Below are 20133 nucleotides of genomic sequence, written 5' to 3'. Positions count from 1 at the left end.
TTAAGGTCGTTGGCTCGACCGTAGTGATGCTTCAAAAAGCGAACATTCCTTGCCGACGGCTGTGATCTTGGTCTTCTCGAGGGAATGTGAGTCTTGGTGGATAAGTCCTGAGAAAGTGTCGGACCAATAGTGGTAACAAATCCGGTACGTCTCTTGAAGATCTTCTGAAAGATGAGTAGTGCGCAGTTTCGGCTCTTGATAAGTCTTGAAGTCCGCTGAGAATATGATCCACAGCCCTGCTGGTTGACCCATGAATGTCAATCATAGAAGCCGTACTGGTGTTGATGATTTCTCTGATGGGATGCTCATTTCGGAGGTCTTCAAATAATGTTAGAAACTGTATCTTTAGAATTTTGAAGTCTTCGAAACGGTGATCTCCATAGTAGGAGTCGGTTGCTCTGCACAAATTAGTTAAGAGATGAAGTTAGAAAGAAGTGAACAGCAATCCTGATCCGAGTATTAATTTCACCGTCTTTGAGTATATCTCCCGACATCCAGCTTTAAATGTGAAACTAGGATCCGTGGACTCGTGGAAGATACGTGATAGCTGCTTCGTAACATAGGTGGCAATGTTGACTCGATCTGGTTCAAGATTAGAGAACGGATTGTTTCACCTTGCTTCCTTCATAACAGCGCCTTGTAACTCTTTGATAATCAGATCAGCGTGGTGATCAATTGTTACGTAAATCACTAGTCTGTCTGGAGTGCTTTCGAAATTATCTCTGTCCAGAAGAGCGAAAAGACTGTGAATATCCTCGATCATTTGCAAATCAGAATGATAAGTCGGGCGACCGGTGGAAAGATCCACATGCTTCCGGATGAGAGTCAGTAGTGCTCGTTGGTTTCGTGAGAACGGAAGTGAAGATCTGGCTAAGGCGTTATAAACCCTAGAGTAAATGATCTTCTGATCTCGACAGAATCTTGTTTCGAGAATAGTGTGAACTACTGAGTTATGCTCTCGTTGCCTTTCTTCGTGATAGATATGATCGTGAAGAGAATTGATAAACTCTTGAATGCGTTCTTCTAGGATTTCAACATCATTGTCTTCTCTTCAGAGATAGAGGTGGTGCTCTTCTCTGATAGCTATAATTTGTTCTGTTAAGCGTAGCGAAAAGTCAATGGTTGACTTTCGGATGGCTTCGAGAATGTCTTCAAATTCATCGGTAACATTGATGAAGGTAATCATGTTTGCATGTGTGGATATAAATGGAATTTGATCTAAAGAAGAGTCTGGCTCCCCTTGATCTAATTCGGTTGGAGAGTGTGAGTTAGTCAGAATGTCTTCATGATGCTCTTCCTCGTCATCATCGGTATCTTGCTCTGATGAACGGGTTTCTTCAGTATTCTGATTCTCCACTTTGATACTTACAGGATCAATTTCTATATCCTTAACCTCAGCCTTGTCGGTCTTCTTCTTGAAGCGAATGATTAAACTGTGATCTTCCGTCTCAAGCCTCATTATTTCTTCATGACGCTTAGTGCTTGGAACGGGTACTGTCGCAGTTTCTTTTACGTCTTCCATTTCCTCTTCCTCCTCAGATTCCTCCTCTTCCTCTATTTCTTCGCTGTGATCCTCTTCTTCCATTTCTGGGTCGTTTACAGACTGTGATTCGACACCCATTTCGACATCATCGGCTAGTGGTGAAGACTCATCATCGAAAGTGATCCATTTAGTGGAAATGGCAAACATCTCTGCCTGTCCAGAAAGATTGGTTGGTCGGTCAATTTTGAAGTTAAAGCTCTCCCCATGCGATCGTAAGATCATGGATTGATTGTACACATCAATGACAGTCCTAGCCGTATTCATGAAAGGTCTTCCTAACACTATTGGGGTGTGTAGGTCTTCCCTGATATCCATCAATACGAAATCCATAGGATACAAGAATTTGTCGATTTTCACCCAGACGTTCTCAACTATGTCCTTAGGATATCGAATTGTATGATCGGCAAGTTGGATTATCATTTTGGTTGGTGACAAGTCTCCTAACTCTAATCTCTCGTAGAGAGAGTAGGGGATTAGGTTGATACTTGCTCCTAAATCTGCTAGCGCATGAATGGTTCCAGATTGGTAGATTGAACACGGGAAAACGAATTATCCCGTATCTCCTAGCTTAGGTGGTAGAGAGTTTCTGAGCAATGCAGAGCATTCTTCACTCAGTAGAATTTTGTTAGAGTCTGGTATCCTCTCCTTTGTAGAAAGAAGCCTTCGGATGTATCTCTTCTAGTTGGGAACTTTAGACATGGTGTCCAAGAATCTTCCGTCAAGTTTGAAGGAATCAAGCTTGGATGGTTCTTCTTGTAGCCTTCCAGGATAAGGTACGCGAACTGGAGTTTCAGGGGTCAGCTTCTGAGTATATGTCGATTTGTTCTTGAGCCTAGCTGATCTTCTCCTTGGTTCTTCCTCTGGGATTACGGAATCCATTTGCTTTGCTTCTTCTATGTGGGGATTTTGGATAGTATTACTTGACAATCTTCCCTGCGGTCGGGTTTCAAGGCGTTGTGATAACTGTCCGAGCTGCGTTTCCAAACTTTTGAGCAGAGCCAATTGATTTCTCATTAGTATCTCCATCTGATCTTGTCTGGTTGTAGTTTTCTGATTTAGCTGTTTTTGTCCTTAGATGAACTGAGTTAACTGATCATCAGCTCCGAGAGTAGGGTTAGCTGCTTTTGTAATCTGGGTGGTAGGGGAATTTTCCTCAACTGGGGGACCAGTGAGTGGAAGTGGTTGATCGTAGGTCAATTGAGATTGCTGGGATGGATAAGGTGGATAGCGATAGCGAAAAGGTTGATTGCTTCGCTGAAATTGATTAACCCTAGGTGGTTGATTGAATCCGGGATTTGGTGGACGAGCTGGGTATTGGACGTAACAGACTGAACCATCAGGGTTTTCATACTCAACTTGATAATCTTCAGTAGGTTGCGGGTTGGTACAATTAACACAAGCCTGAGCTTGGTTAACCTGCTGCGGCTGCATCTTCAATTCTCCGAGTTGTTTGGCAAGAGATTCCATCTTATTCGTGAGGGATTTGATGGCCTCCGTTTGATTATTAAGTGCAGAGAGTGGGGCAGATGATGAAGTTGTTTCACCACTATTCCAGTCATGATGATGCATCGTCATGTTCTCGAGAAATTTCCATGCTTCGTCTGCGGTTTGGTTCATCAGATTCCCTTGAGCTGCTGCATCGATCGTCATCCTATGATTAACCGTATGATCATTGTAGAAGGTACAGATTTGGGCTGACCGTTCTAGCTGGTGATTAGGGCATTTCTTCAGCAGGGTTTTGAAACACTCCCATGCGGTGTAAAGAGATTCATCGTAACTTTGTTTGAAGTTAATGATGTCATTCTTCAGTTTGGTTTGTTTAGAAGGAGGGAAATATTTGGTTAGGAAGTTAGTAGCCATCTCCGTCCATGACGCGATGGAATCTTTTTCCAATCCTTCAAACCAAGTTTGAGCATGATGAGTGAGAGAATAGGGGAACAAGTATAGCCGGACTATATCTTGTCCTATCCCTGGTTGTTTGTAGGAGTTCGAAAGAGATATGAATTTATCAAGGTGAGAATTAGGATCGTCATTCGGTAATCCGTGAAATTAACAGCTATTCTGGATGAGCTGGATGATGTGATGTTTTAAGTCAAACGAGTGTCCTTGAATCTATGGAAATCTGATTGGTCCTCCTCGACCTTCAATCGAGAGTTTGGTATTTTCTGCTAAAGTAACGCATAATGCCATTTGGTTTCTGATTCTTGCTTCCTTGCGTGCCTTAGAGATTATTGCGTCTGGATCAGGTACGAATAACAATGGCACTGGTCTAGATCGGGTTTGGGTCATACACTAGGTATGCCTTTTGTTTTTAATTTTTCGCAAATAAGCTAAATTATAATAAGCTAAACTAATCTAATCTAATCTAATCTAATCTAAGATAATCTAATTTTAATCTAAGGTAGTCTAAAGTAATCTAATCTAAGGTAATCTAAGGTAATCTAATCTAAGGTAATCTAATCTAAGGTAATCTAAGGTAATCTACTAACTATTGTAACGACCCGTCAAAATCGCTATTGACGCGGCACGTTAATCATGGATTCCACAGTGAGGTTTTGACCTCTATATGATACGTTTTGATAAAATATTGCATTCATTAAAATAAGTGACTTTCTAAACATAGAAAGTTATAAACATGTGGGCGAGTGCTTAGGTATAAGCAAAACCCCAAAATACATAAGTCTTTAATTTACAGGTTGACATCACAGTCCATTTATTTATTACACAACGTAGTTTTATTTTGAATGCAATAAACTTTGTACAATGCATGAGAGACTCCATGCAGGCAACAAGCACATCACAGCGGAAGCATTCTAAGGACCTGAGAATAAAACATGCTAAAAAGTCAACACGAATGTTGGTGAGTTATAGGTTTAATTGCTCGAGTCATAAACATATATAAAGATAGACCACAAGATTTCATCAAAAGTTTATCAATAGATTCTACGTAACAGAGCACCCTGGTAACTAAACTTAACGCTATAGTGATAATTACCCCATTCGTTTTAATACACGCAAACCAACGTGTCTTAAACTCAAATAACATACGTCCGTTAAAAGGCTAGCGCTCTAGCTCGGACGGGGATGTCAAGCCCTATGGATCCATATACAATTATTCGCGCCCACCAGTCCATATCCTATGTACTGGCAGCTACTAGTTACCAAAGCTAAGGGATTTTCGGTTTAACTCAATGAGGAATTTAGTATGTACTTGTGTCTTATCGCGTTTAAAATAAATTGCATGTATTCTCAGCCCAAAAATATTTAAAGTATTTAAAAAAGGAGACTATAAACTCACGGTTCAATATTGAGGTTCAATATTGTAGGCAAATTGCGTAGACATAATGATGGTAGACGACTGTATGGTTGGCCTTGGATTCAAGAACAATACCCCGAACAATACCCAATATTTTCTTAGCTTAAAGCGGTTTGAAACCCGAATTAAAACACCCTCGAATATACTTTATTATTATTATTATTATTATTAAACTTAAATTAAAATTAAAATTATAATTATAATTATAAATTTAAATTTAAATTACAGATGAAAAATAAAATATGAAGTATATCGTCGAACAAACTGGCCTTTTATAGTACTTTTCGATTTACTGTAGCTCATGCGATCGCATGGCCGCCTTTTCCGTTTTTGTTTGCTAGTTCGTCGACTTCAAATAGTGTTTTACTGTAGCAATAGTGTTTACTGTACCAAATAGTGTTTACTGTAGCAAATCACTGTAGCAAAGTCGTTTTCAATGTAGCACTGTAGCAAAATACGGTTTCACTGTAGCAAATAGTGTTTTACTATAGCAAATAGTGTTTTACTGTAGCAAAGTCATTTTTACTGTAGCAAATAGTGTTTTACTGTAGGAAAGTCATTTTTTACTTGTACATATATATTTATACATACATATAATTGTTCATGAATCGTCGAGAGTAGTCAAAGGTAATTGTATATATATGAAATAGTTCTAAAATTTTGAGACTCAATCTAACAGACTTTGTTTAACGTGTCAAAATAATAAATCGTATAGAGAGTTGGGTTAAATAAGTCAAAATTTTCCGGGTCATCACAGTACCTCACCGTTAAAGAAAATTTCGTCCCGAAATTTTGAGTAGTACCTGTTTCATGAGCGATATCAGTGAACAAATGTGGATACTTTTGCTTCATTTGATCTTCACATTCCCAAGTAAACTCGGGTCCTCGTCTTGCGTTCCAACGAACTCTAACTATTGGTATTTTGCTTTGTTTTAATTGTTTGACCTCACGGTCCATGATTTCAACAGGTTCTTCGATAAAATGGAGTTTATCATTGATTCGTATTTCGTCAAGAGGAATTACGACATCCTCTTCAGCTAAACATTTCTTTAAATTTGACACGTGAAATGCGTCATGAACACTACTAAGTTCTTGCGGTAGCTTTAATCGATAAGCAACTGTTCTAATTCTTTCGGTGATTTCAAAGGGTCCTACATACCTAGGACTTAGCTTTCCTCGTTTACCGAATCGTACAACGCCTTTCCAGGGTGACACTTTCAACATGACTTTGTCGCCTACTTGAAATTCTAGTAGTTTTCTTCTTACATCAGCATAACTCTTTTGGCGACTCATGGCCGTTTTCAATCGCTGTTGTATTTGAATGATCTTGTCGGTGGTTTCATGAATAATTTCTAGTCCAGTAAGTTGTCTTTCTCCTACTTCACTCCAACAGATAGGAGATCTGCACTTTCTACCGTAAAGTGCTTCAAATGGCGCTGCGTTGATGCTCGTATGATAGCTGTTATTGTATGAAAATTCTGCCAACGGTAAGTGTCGATCCCAACTAGTTCCAAAGTCAATCACGCATGCCCGTAACATGTCTTCCAATGTTTGTATTGTTCTTTCACTTTGACCATCTGTCTGTGGGTGATAAGCGGTGCTCATATCTAATCGAGTTCCCAATGCTTTTTGTAATGACTGCCAAAAATGTGATGTGAATCGGGTGTCGCGATCAGATATGATGAAGATAGGTACACCATGCCTGGAAACTACTTCCTTCAAATATAGGCGTGCTAATTTCTCCATAATGTCTGTCTCTTTTATTGGTAAAAAGTGAGCTGATTTAGTGAGACGATCAACTATCACCCAAATAGTATCATGACTACTTGCAGTCCTTGGCAATTTCGTAATGAAATCTATGGTTATTCTTTCCCATTTCCACTGCGGAATTTCTGGTTGTTGCAGTAATCCTGACGGCTTTTGGTGCTCAGCTTTGACCTTTGCACACGTCAAACATTTGCTTACATAACTAGCAATTTCTGTCTTTATATTAGGCCACCAATAGAACTTCTTGAGATCGTGGTACATTTTCCCATTTCCTGGGTGAATTGAGTACCTCGTTTTGTGTGCTTCATCCAGTACTAGTTGCCTTAGGTTACCATGTTTTGGTACCCATATCCTACCAGCAAAATACAGGGTTCCATCAGCTTTTACTTCAAGTTGTTTTTCTAACCCTTTGCTCATTTCGCCTTTTTCGTTTTCTTCTTTTAAAGCTTCTAACTGTGCTACTTGAATTAGCTTTGTGAGATTAGTACGAATTATAATGTTCAAAGCTCGGACCCTAAGAGGTTTTACTCTTTCTTTTCAACTTAGGGCATCAGCTACAACATTAGCCTTTCCGGGGTGGTAACGGATTTCACAATCGTAATCGTTTAACAACTCTACCCAGCGACGTTGCCTCATATTGAGTTGTTTTTGATCAAAAATATGCTGAAGACTCTTATGGTCAGTGTACACTGTACACTTGGTGCCATATAGATAGTGTCTCCATATTTTGAGTGCAAAAACTACTGCTCCAAGTTCTAAATCGTGCGTCGTATAGTTCTTTTCATGAATTTTTAGTTGTCGTGAGGCATATGCGATAACTTTTGTGCGTTGCATTAATACACATCCTAAACCTTGGCGCGAAGCGTCACAATAGATCATGAAATCACATTTCCTTCCGGTAATGACAAAATGGGTGCAAACGTTAACTTCTTCTTTAATAACTGGAATGAGGATTCCTGTTCTGTGGACCAATCATACTTCTTTCCCTTTTGAGTTAATGCAGTTAAGGGTTTGGCGAATCTAGAGAAATCTTGAATGAATCTTTGGTAGTAACCAGCAAGACCTAAGAATTGGTGAATTTGTGTTGGAGTCTTCGGTGTTTCTCATTTACTAATGGCTTCGATCTTGGCAGGTTCAACTTTAATTCCATGTTTACTGACAACATGGCCCAAAAATTGTACTTCTTATAACCAGAAATCACACTTCGAAAATTTTGCGTACAGTTCTTCTTTCTTGAGTACCTCCAGGACCAGTCTTAAGTGTTGCTCATGTTCTTCCTTGTTCTTCGAGTAAATCAATATGTCGTCGATAAAAACAATGACAAATTTGTCTAAATACGGTCTACAGATGCGATTCATTAGATCCATGAATACTACTGGAGCATTAGTCAATCCAAAAGGCATGACTAAAAATTCATAGTGACCGTAACGGGTTCTGAACGCGGTTTTAGGAACATCTTCTTCCTTCACTCTCAGCTGATGATATCCGGAGCGTAGATCAATCTTAGAATAAACACTTGATCCTTGCAATTGATCAAACAAGTCATCAATCCTCGGTAATGGGTACCGATTCTTGATCGTTAATTTGTTTAATTCTCGGTAATCTATGCACATTCTCATAGATCCATCCTTCTTCTTGACGAACAGAATAGGAGCACCCCAAGGTGAAAAACTGGGACGAATAAATCCACGGTCCGATAATTCTTGCAACTGGTCTTGTAATTCTTGCATTTCTGAAGGTGCAAGTCTATATGGAGATCGGGCTACAGGTGCAGCTCCTGGTATGAGATCAATCTAGAATTCTACACATCTGTGTGGAGGTAGCCCCGGTAATTCTTCTGGAAATACTCCAGGATATTCTCTTACAACCGGCATGTCATCAATGCTTCTTTCATCAGTATCGATCTTCTTTACGTGTGCCAGAATAGCATAACAACCTTTTCTTATAAGTTTCTGTGCCTTCATACAGCTGATAAGGTTCAGCTTCGAGTTGCTCTTCTCCCCATAAATCATTAATGACGTTTCATCCTTACGAGGGATGCGGATTGCTTTCTCAGCGCAAACAACTTTCGCTCTTGTTTTAGACATCCAGTCCATGCCAACGATTACGTCAAAACTTCCTAATTCTACGGGTATCAAATCAATTTTGAAGGTTTCACCAGCGAGATTCATTTCGCAACCATGGCAAATTTTATCGGCTTTTATCAGTTTACCATTAGCTAATTCAATAGTATATTTATCGTCTAGAGGTAATGATGCACATTTTAGTTTAGAACTAAAGTCTTTACACATATAACTTCTATTAGCACCCGTATCAAACATAATAGAAGCTAGTTGATTATTAACGGTAAACGTACCCGTGACAAGATTAGGATCCTCACGTGCTTTACTGGCACTAACATTAAATGCCCTCCCACGTGCGGGTTCTTTGTTCTTCTCCTTATCAGGGCATTGATTTATAAGGTGACCAGACTTCCCGCATCCATAACATTTCTTGACATCGGTCGATTTTGTCTTTACTTCAGAAACGGTGGCATAACAATCACTCGCCACATGTCCTTTCTTGTTGCACTTATCACAGACCACTTGGCAATAACCTGCATGATGTGTGTAACATCTTTTGCAGAACAGATGGGGTCCCTTATAGTTTGGACTAGCAGTTGCCCCATCTTGTTTTCCTCTAAAAGTTTCTTGTTTCTTCAGTTGAGTACTTTTGCCCTTATAGTCTTCCCATTTCCTCTTTCCTTCAGTTGTCTTGACTTCGGTAATTGGTGCCTTAATCAAACTCTCTGTGATCTGATCCATGAGTTGGTGTGCCATTGTCATGGCTTCCTGCATCGTATTCGGTTTGGACGATGTAACATTTCCTTTGATATTGATCGATAAACCGTCAATATACATTTCTATCTTTCGTTTCTCGTTTGGCACTAATTCGGGACACAACAAGGCTAGTTCCATGAAACGCTTTTCATAGTTATTGAGAATCGCGCCGATAACCTTCAGATTACGTAAATCAGATTCCATTTTTCTGATCTCGTTTCGAGGACAGTACTCCTCGATTAGCATCTTTTTCAGTTCTTCTCAAGAGATATCATATGCCGTATCTATTCGTTCTGCTTTAGCATAATTGTTCCACCAAGTAAGTGCACCATCTTGCAACGTGCACGAAGCATACTTTGACTTGTCTCCGTTCGCACAATTACTGATTTTGAAAACAGACTCCATCTTTTCAAACCATCGGGTTAGACCGACTGGTCCCTCGGTTCCACTAAACGTCCGTGGTTTGCATCCTTGAAAAGTTTTGTATGAGCATCCGTTTCGTGAGTTTGTGTTTACGGCTGCTGCTTTGGCTGCTGCTTCGATTGTTGCTTTTGCTGCCTCGGTTGCAGCAATTCTTTCATTCACACGTTTCTCGACTAGTTGCTCAAACTCCGCATCCGACATTTGAGATATGTTTCTTCAATAAACACAATAGATATAATTTAATCATATAGAATATTATAGGTAAAATGAGTTGTCAATAGTTAATCGTAGCATATTAATAATATGAACTGATTATTATAAAAGCCTTTTCTTCTTATTAGCATTTTATAATTATTTCTAGGGTATCACCTACCCGTTAAGTTCATACATAATAGCCAGTACAAGGAATTAACTACTAAAATCCTAATAATATTCCACTATGAAAAATTATAGCGACTTACTACATTACTATGTAATAATAATAATAAGAAGTAGTAATAATACAAATAATCATTCCATGCATTTATTATTAATAAACCAAAACAATACAATACCATACAATACTGATATTTTACATATTTTACAATACCACACATAAGCAATAGAATAGCGCATGGAAGATTTATGGTTGCGAGGTCGTTTATTCAGAACTATCAGAAACTTCTTCCCTTTTGGTTCTCTCTGCCAATTGTTTGTGTGCACATGGTCCGGCAGACATTCTGGCAGTGTATTTTATTTTTGGTTGGGGTTTTGAGGTACCCGTTGCCTCAGTGGGTTTAATACAATAAGGGTGGTTACGGATCGAATGGTCATGTTCCTTTTTAATAATTAAGGACTTTTTATTATTGTGGTTGTTTTTATTATCTATAGCAAGTTGGAATTTCTCCTTAGTGACCTCTTTTATTTCATTAGCGAAATCCTCCTCCTTACTGATTTCGTCTGATGACGAACTTTCTGAGTCATGTGTAGGAGAATATGATGACGAACTGCGAGAATATGTACCGGTGGTAATGAACCGAAATCTGCCAGGCGTAATCGGTACAACCCGCCCGTCGGCGGTATATCTGGACCAATGTCCATATTTGTTTAGAAATGGACGATCCTCATTTACTACAGGGATCATGGGTCCATGCCAACGATACTGTGGCTCCGGAAAACTAAAGCTAGGTGGAGCTGGAACCTCCTATGGGTTTACCGGGAGTTGAGATTCCCCAGCTAACACAATTTCTTCTTTAATAGGTATTGGAACGCCCTTTTCAGTTGTGGATAGAATAGATTCAGTGTCCGATTCCGAGTCGTACAAAATGATAGGATTAGAAGAAGTCATCTATCACATAATTGAAACAACAATTACGTTAGCATATAAATATATCACATATATTGTTTTTGACCAAATGATAAGTAAAAATCAGTAAAAACAGATATGGTCATAGTCCAGACTCACTAATGCATCCTAACAATTACCAGTTAAACACACTAATGTAATTTCTGGTTCCCTATGACCTCAAGCTCGGATACCAACTGTAACGACCCGTCAAAATCGCTATTGACGCGGCACGTTAATCATTGATTCCACAGTGAGGTTTTGACCTCTATATGATACGTTTTGATAAAATATTGCATTCATTAAAATAAGTGACTTTCTAAACATAGAAAGTTATAAACATGTGGGCGAGTGCTTAGGTATAAGCAAAACCCCAAAATACATAAGTCTTTAATTTACAGGTTGACGTCACAGTCCATTTATTTATTACACAACGCAGTTTTATTTTGAATGCAATAAACTTTGTACAAAGCATGAGAGACTCCATGCAGGCAATGTAGTGACCCGAAATTTTCCATGTTTATATATATTAATTGAGATTGATATTTACATGATTAAATGTTTCCAACATGTTAAGCAATCAAACTTGTTAAGACTTGATTAATTGAAATATGTTTCATATAGACAATTGACCACCCAAGTTGACCGGTGATTCACGAACGTTAAAACTTGTAAAAACTATATGATGACATATATATGGATATATATATAGTTAACATGATACTATGATAAGTAAACATATCATTAAGTATATTAACAATGAACTACATATGTAAAAACAAGACTACTAACTTAATGATTTTTAAACGAGACATATATGTAACGATTATCGTTGTAAAGACATTTAATGTATATATATCATATTAAGATATATTCATACATGATAATATCATGATAATATAATAATTTAAAATCTCATTTGATATTATAAACATTGGGTTAACAACATTTAACAAGATCGTTAACCTAAATGTTTCAAAACAACACTTACATGTAACGACTAACGATGACTTAACGACTCAGTTAAAATGTATATACATGTAGTGTTTTAATATGTATTTATACACTTTTGAAAGACTTCAATACACTTATCAAAATACTTCTACTTAACAAAAATGCTTACAATTACATCCTCGTTCAATTTCATCAACAATTCTACTCGTATGCACCCGTATTCGTACTCGTACAATACACAGCTTTTAGATGTATGTACTCTTGGTATATACACTCCAATGATCAGCTCTTAGCAGCCCATGTGAGTCACCTAACACATGTGGGAACCATCATTTGGCAACTAGCATGAAATATCTCATAAAATTACAAAAATATGAGTAATCATTCATGACTTATTTACATGAAAATAAAATTACATATCCTTTATATCTAATCCATACACCAACGACCAAAAACACCTACAAATACTTTCATTCTTCAATTTTCTTCATCTAATTGATCTCTCTCAAGTTCTATCTTCAAGTTCTAAGTGTTCTTCATATATTCTACAAGTTCTAGTTACATAAAATCAAGAATACTTTGAAGTTTGCTAGCTCACTTCCAATCTTGTAAGGTGATCATCCAACCTCAAGAAATCTTTGTTTCTTACAGTAGGTTATCATTCTAATACAAGGTAATAATCATATTCAAAATTTGGTTCAATTTCTATAACTATAACAATCTTATTTCAAGTGATGATCTTACTTGAACTTGTTTTCGTGTCATGATTCTGCTTCAAGAACTTCGAGCCATCCAAGGATCCGTTGAAGCTAGATCCATTTTTCACTTTTCTAGTAGGTTTATCCAAGGAACTTAAGGTAGTAATGATGTTCATAACATCATTCAATTCATACATATAAAGCTATCTTATTCGAAGGTTAAACTTGTAATCACTAGAACATAGTTTAGTTAATTCTAAACTTGTTCGCAAACAAAAGTTAATCCTTCTAACTTGACTTTTAAAATCAACTAAACACATGTTCTATATCTATATGATATGCTAACTTAATGATTTAAAACCTGGAGACACGAAAAACACCGTAAAACCGGATTTACGCCGTCGTAGTAACACCGCGGGCTGTTTTGGGTTAGTTAATTAAAAACTATGATAAACTTTGATTTAAAAGTTGTTATTCTGAGAAAATGATTTTTATTATGAACATGAAACTATATCCAAAAATTATGGTTAAACTCAAAGTGGAAGTATGTTTTCTAAAATGGTCATCTAGACGTCGTTCTTTCGACTGAAATGACTACCTTTACAAAAACGACTTGTAACTTATTTTTCTGACTATAAACCTATACTTTTTCTGTTTAGATTCATAAAATAGAGTTCAATATGAAACCATAGCAATTTGATTCACTCAAAACGGATTTAAAATAAAGAAGTTATGGGTAAAACAAGATTGGATAATTTTTCTCATTTTAGCTACGTGAAAATTTGTAACAAATCTATTCCAACCATAACTTAATCAACTTGTATTGTATATTATGAAATCTTGAGATACCATAGACACGTATACAATGTTTCGACCTATCATATCGACACATCTATATATATTTCGGAACAACCATAGACACTCTATATGTGAATGTTGGAGTTAGCTATACAGGGTTGAGGTTGATTCCAAAATATATATAGTTTGAGTTGTGATCAATACTGAGATACGTATACACTGGGTCGTGGATTGATTCAAGATAATATTTATCGATTTATTTCTGTACATCTAACTGTGGACAACTAGTTGTAGGTTACTAACGAGGACAGCTGACTTAATAAACTTAAAACATCAAAATATATTAAAAGTGTTGTAAATATATTTTGAACATACTTTAATATATATGTATATATTGTTATAGGTTCGTGAATCAACCAGTGGCTAAGTCTTACTTCCGGACGAAGTAAAAATCTGTGAAAGTGAGTTATAGTCCCACTTTTAAAATCTAATATTTTTGGGATGAGAATACATGCAGGTTTTATAAATGATTTACAAAATAGACACAAGTACGTGAAACTACATTCTATGGTTGAATTATCAAAATCGAATATGCCCCTTTTTATTAAAGTCTGGTAATCTAAGAATTAGGGAACAGACACCCTAATTGACGCGAATCCTAAAGATAGATCTATTGGGCCTAACAAACCCCATCCAAAGTACCGGATGCTTTAGTACTTCGAAATTTATATCATATCCGAAGGGTGTCCCGGAATGATGGGGATATTCTTATATATGCATCTTGTTAATGTCGGTTACCAGGTGTTCACCATATGAATGATTTTTATCTCTATGTATGGGGTGTGTATTGAAATATGAAATCTTGTGGTCTATTATTATGATTTGATATATATAGGTTAAACCTATAACTCACCAACATTTTTGTTGACGTTTTAAGCATGTTTATTCTCAGGTGATTATTAAGAGCTTCCGCTATCGCATACTTAAATAAGGACGAGATTTGGAGTCCATGCTTGTATGATATTGTGTAAAAACTGCATTCAAGAAACTTATTTTGTTGTAACATATTTGTATTGTAAACCATTATGTAATGGTCGTGTGTAAACAGGATATTTTAGATTATCATTATTTGATAATCTACGTAAAGCTTTTTAAACCTTTATTGATGAAATAAAGGTTATGGTTTGTTTTAAAATGAATGCAGTCTTTGAAAAACGTCTCATATAGAGGTCAAAACCTCGCAACGAAATCAATTAATATGGAACGTTTTTAATCAATAAGAACGGGACATTTCAGTTGGTATCAGAGCGTTGGTCTTAGAGAACCAGAATTTTGCATTAGTGTGTCTTATCGAGTTTGTTAGGATGCATTAGTGAGTCTGGACTTCGACCGTGTTTACTTTAAAAATGATTGCTTAACAAATTTTGTTGGAAACTATATATTTTTAACGTGTGAATATTATGTGATATATTAATCTCTTAACGCGTTTGATATTATGTGATAGATGTCTACCTCTAGAACAAGTCCCATTGACTCACCTAATAATAATGAAGAGTCAAATGTAAATTGGAATGATTCGTGGACTGATTCACAAGTTCCCGAAGAGGAACCGGAAGAAGAGTCAGAACCAGAAGAAGAATCGGAACCGGAAGAAGAATCGGAACCGGATGAAGAAATAGAACCGGTGGGGGAAATAATAAAACGGTTAAGTAAAAGAAAATCCTCAACCAACCGACCAAGGTTAATTATGGTCAATGGTGTTTCCGCCAAGGAAGCAAAATATTGGGAGGATTACCAATTCTCCGATGAATCGGATTCCGACGAGAATTCCGATGATGTTATAGAAATTACCCCAACTGAATTTAAAAAGGCAAAAGAAAATAATAAGGGAAAGGGCATAAAAATAGAGAAATCTAATTCCAATCCCGATGAACTTTATATGTATCATCAACCCCCGAAGTCCTTAAGTTGTAACAATGACCCGGGAATCTCTAAACCACCAGGTTTTTCTAAACCAATGTGGATAACGACGGCTCGTATTAGGGGAACATCATATATTCCTAGAAACTTGGCAAAACGAACCAAAACCGAAGAAGAAGAAACAAGCGAGTCGGAATAAGATAGTTGTATTCGCGTGGTGTAATATATGTAATATAGTGTGCTTATGCTTTATGATATATGTAAAAATTGCTTGTATTAATAAGTATTTTTTTTATGAATCTAACTCTTGTCTATTTTACAGTATAAAAACACAAAATGGATAGACAACCCAATATTTTAAGAGACCTACCCGGAGACATGATTGATGAAATCTTGTCTAGAGTCGGTCAGAATTCTTCGGCACAACTATTTAAGGCGAGATCAGTTTGTAAGACATTCGAAGAACGTTCCAAGAATGCCTTGGTTTATAAAAGGCTTTCGTTCGAAAGATGGGGGATATCACATTGGGAAATCCATAAGTTACGATGTGTTTACTTTGACGCATATATTGCGGGGAACCCAAATGCTATTTTACGCAATGGGTTAAGAAATTATTTTGACTCAATATATCCGAATATTGGACTTCGTGATTTAGAAAAAGCGGCTAACATGCAACATAAAGAAGCATGTTATGCTTACGGATTAGTAATGTTCGCTTCTCACCAAAGTGAGAACAAGAACATCGGGCTACAACTATTAAACAAAACGTTCCCACAAGTGACGGAGTCGGTAATTGGGGTAAGAAATGAGGTTTTTAGATTGTTACGGGACTGTTGGACATTACGTAACCCTCGTCCCTTTGACGACGTTACAACACGCTGTCTTATCAACGGCCATAACGGTTATGTTCCACAAGACCAAGGATGGGAAGTAGTCCTAGTAAAATCAGAATGCATGACTTGTTTCTGGACGTATGAATTACATGTCTTTATTGCCTTTGCTGAACGACTTGTGTACTAGCTAGAATTATCTTCACAACTATCTTGTATCAAAGTTATTGTGTGCTATATTTCATGCTTTATGTAAAATAAGCGGTATTGTAAGTTTGTAAAATATTGTATAAAAGTTTGAACGCGAAATATTATTATAATCAGTTTTTCATATAGAATTGTAGTAGTTGAATTGTATATTAGCTACTAAGTATGAACTTAACGGGTAGGTACTACCCGAATTTAAACTTATAAAACGCTAATATGAAGAAAAAGCTTTTATAAATGAGTTCATATTATGCTACGAAATACTATTAACTACTCTTAATATTCTGTATGATTAACTTGTTCCATTTGACTATTTTGAAGGAAATGGCACCGACTACTCGACACATCGTGAATATGAATGAAGAGGAATTCCTTACTTTTCTAGCTTCAAACATAGCCGCAGTACAGGCTGCGCTACATACCAATAATAACCTTGGATCTAGCAGTACAGGAAATCGTGTAGGATGCACCTACAAAGAATTCACTGCCTGCAAACCTTTGGAATTTGATGGAACCGAAGGACCGATCGGATTAAAACGGTGGACCGAGAAGGTCGAATCGGTGTTTGCCATAAGTAAGTATACTGAAGAGGACAAAGTGAAGTACGCTACGCATACCTTCACAGGTTCTGCGTTAACATGGTGGAATACCTATCTAGAGCAAGTGGGACAAGACGATGCGTACGCACTACCGTGGTCAGCATTCAAGCACTTGATGAACGAGAAGTACCGTCCCAGAACCGAGGTCAATAAGCTCAAGACAGAACTTAGAGGGTTACGAACCCAAGGATTTGATATTACCACGTACGAAAGACGATTCACAGAATTGTGCCTATTGTGTCCGGGAGCGTTTGAAGATGAGGAAGAGAAGATCGACGCGTTTGTGAAAGGATTACCGGAAAGAATCTAAGAAGATATAAGTTCACACGAGCCCGCCTCCATACAACAGGCATGTAGAATGGCTCACAAACTAGTGAACCAGATTGAAGAAAGAATTAAAGAACAGACTGCTGAAGAGGCCAATGTGAAGCAAGTCAAAAGAAAGTGGGAGGAAAACGGTGATAAGAATCACCAATATAACAACAACAACAATTACAACAATAATCGCAACAATTATCCCAACAATCGCAACATCAATCGCAACTACAACAAACGGCCCAACAACAACAACAACAACAACAGCAACTACAACAATCATCCCAACAACAATAATAACCGCAACAACAACAACAATCAGAAGCAGCTATGCCAAAGGTGTGAAAAGTATCACTCGGGGTTCTGCACCAAATTTTGCAATAAGTGTAAAAGAAATGGTCATAGCGCGGCGAAGTGTGAGGTCTACGGACCAGGGGTTAATAGAACGAAAGGAACAAATGGTGTCGGAACGATTAATGGTGGAGCAAGTAGTGTCGGAGCAAGTTATGCCAATGTAGTTTGTTATAAATGTGGAAAACCGGGCCACATTATTAGAAATTGCCCGAACCAGGAGAACACGAATGGACAAGGCCGCGGAAGAGTTTTCAATATTAATGCGGCAGAGGCACAGGAAGACCCGGAGCTTGTTACGGGTACGTTTCTTATTGACAATAAATCTGCTTACGTTTTATTTGATTCGGGTGCGGATAAAAGCTATATGAGTAGAGATTTTTGTGCTAAATTAAGTTGTCCATTGACGCCTTTGGATAGTAAATTTTTACTCGAATTAGCAAATGGTAAATTAATTTCAGCAGATAATATATGTCGGAATCGAGAAATTAAACTGGTTAGCGAAACATTTAAGATTGACTTGATACCAGTAGAGTTAGGGAGTTTTGATGTGATAATCGGTATGGACTGGTTGAAAGAAGTGAAAGCAGAGATCATTTATTACAAAAATGCAATTCGCATTATACGAGAAAAAGGAAAACCCTTAATGGTGTACGGAGAAAAGGGCAACACGAAGCTACATCTTATTAGTAATTTGAAGGCACAAAAACTAATAAGAAAAGGTTGCTATGCTGTTCTAGCACACGTCGAGAAAGTACAAACTGAAGAAAAGAGCATCAATGATGTTCCCGTCGCAAAAGAATTTCCCGATGTATTTCCGAAAGAATTACCGGGATTACCCCCACATCGATCCGTTGAATTTCAAATAGATCTTGTACCAGGAGCTGCACCAATAGCTCGTGCTCCTTACAGACTCGCACCCAGCGAGATGAAAGAACTGCAAAGCCAATTACAAGAACTTTTAGAGCGTGATTTCATTCGACCAAGCACATCACCGTGGGGAGCTCCTGTTTTGTTTGTCAAGAAGAAAGATGGTACATTCAGGTTGTGTATCGACTACCGAGAGTTGAACAAACTTACCATCAAGAACCGCTACCCACTATCGAGAATCGACGACTTATTTGATCAACTACAAGGCTCGTCTGTTTATTCAAATATTGACTTACGTTTCGGGTATCATCAAATGCGGGTGAAAGAAGATGATATTCCAAAGACTGCTTTCAGAACACGTTACGGTCATTACGAGTTTATGGTCATGCCGTTTGGTTTAACTAATGCACCAGCTGTGTTCATGGACCTTATGAACCGAGTGTGTGGACCATACCTTGACAAGTTTGTCATTGTTTTCATTGATGACATACTTATTTACTCAAAGAATGACCAAGAACACGGTGAACATTTGAGAAAGGTGTTAGAAGTATTGAGGAAGGAAGAATTGTACGCTAAGTTTTCAAAGTGTGCATTTTAGTTGGAAGAAGTTCAATTCCTCGGTCACATAGTGAACAAAGAAGGTATTAAGGTGGATCCGGCAAAGATAGAAACTGTTGAAAAGTGGGAAACCCCGAAAACTCCGAAACTCATACGCCAGTTTTTAGGACTAGCTGGTTACTACAGAAGGTTCATCCAAGACTTTTCCAGAATAGCAAAACCCTTGACTGCATTAACGCATAAAGGGAAGAAATTTGAATGGAATGATGAACAAGAGAAAGCGTTTCAGTTATTGAAGAAAAAGCTAACTACGGCACCTATATTGTCATTGCCTGAAGGGAATGATGATTTTGTGATTTATTGTGACGCATCAAAGCAAGGTCTCGGTTGTGTATTAATGCAATGAACGAAGGTGATTGCTTATGCGTCTAGACAATTGAAGATTCACGAACAAAATTATACGACGCATGATTTGGAATTAGGCGCGGTTGTTTTTGCATTAAAGACTTGGAGGCACTACTTATATGGGGTCAAAAGTATTATATATACCGACCACAAAAGTCTTCAACACATATTTAATCAGAAACAACTGAATATGAGGCAGCGTAGGTGGATTGAATTGTTGAATGATTACGACTTTGAGATTCGTTACCACTCGGGGAAGGCAAATGTGGTAGCCGATGCCTTGAGCAGGAAGGACAGAGAACCCATTCGAGTAAAATCTATGAATATAATGATTCATAATAACCTTACTACTCAAATAAAGGAGGCGCAACAAGGAGTTTTAAAAGAGGGAAATTTAAAGGATGAAATACCCAAGGGATTGGAGAAGCATCTTAAT

The sequence above is a fragment of the Rutidosis leptorrhynchoides genome, chromosome 1, assembly GCF_046630445.1.
Source record: "Rutidosis leptorrhynchoides isolate AG116_Rl617_1_P2 chromosome 1, CSIRO_AGI_Rlap_v1, whole genome shotgun sequence".
Classification (NCBI taxonomy): Eukaryota; Viridiplantae; Streptophyta; class Magnoliopsida; order Asterales; family Asteraceae; genus Rutidosis; species Rutidosis leptorrhynchoides.
The sequence above is the reverse complement of the archived record's forward strand: the minus strand, read 5'-3'. Positions refer to the sequence as shown.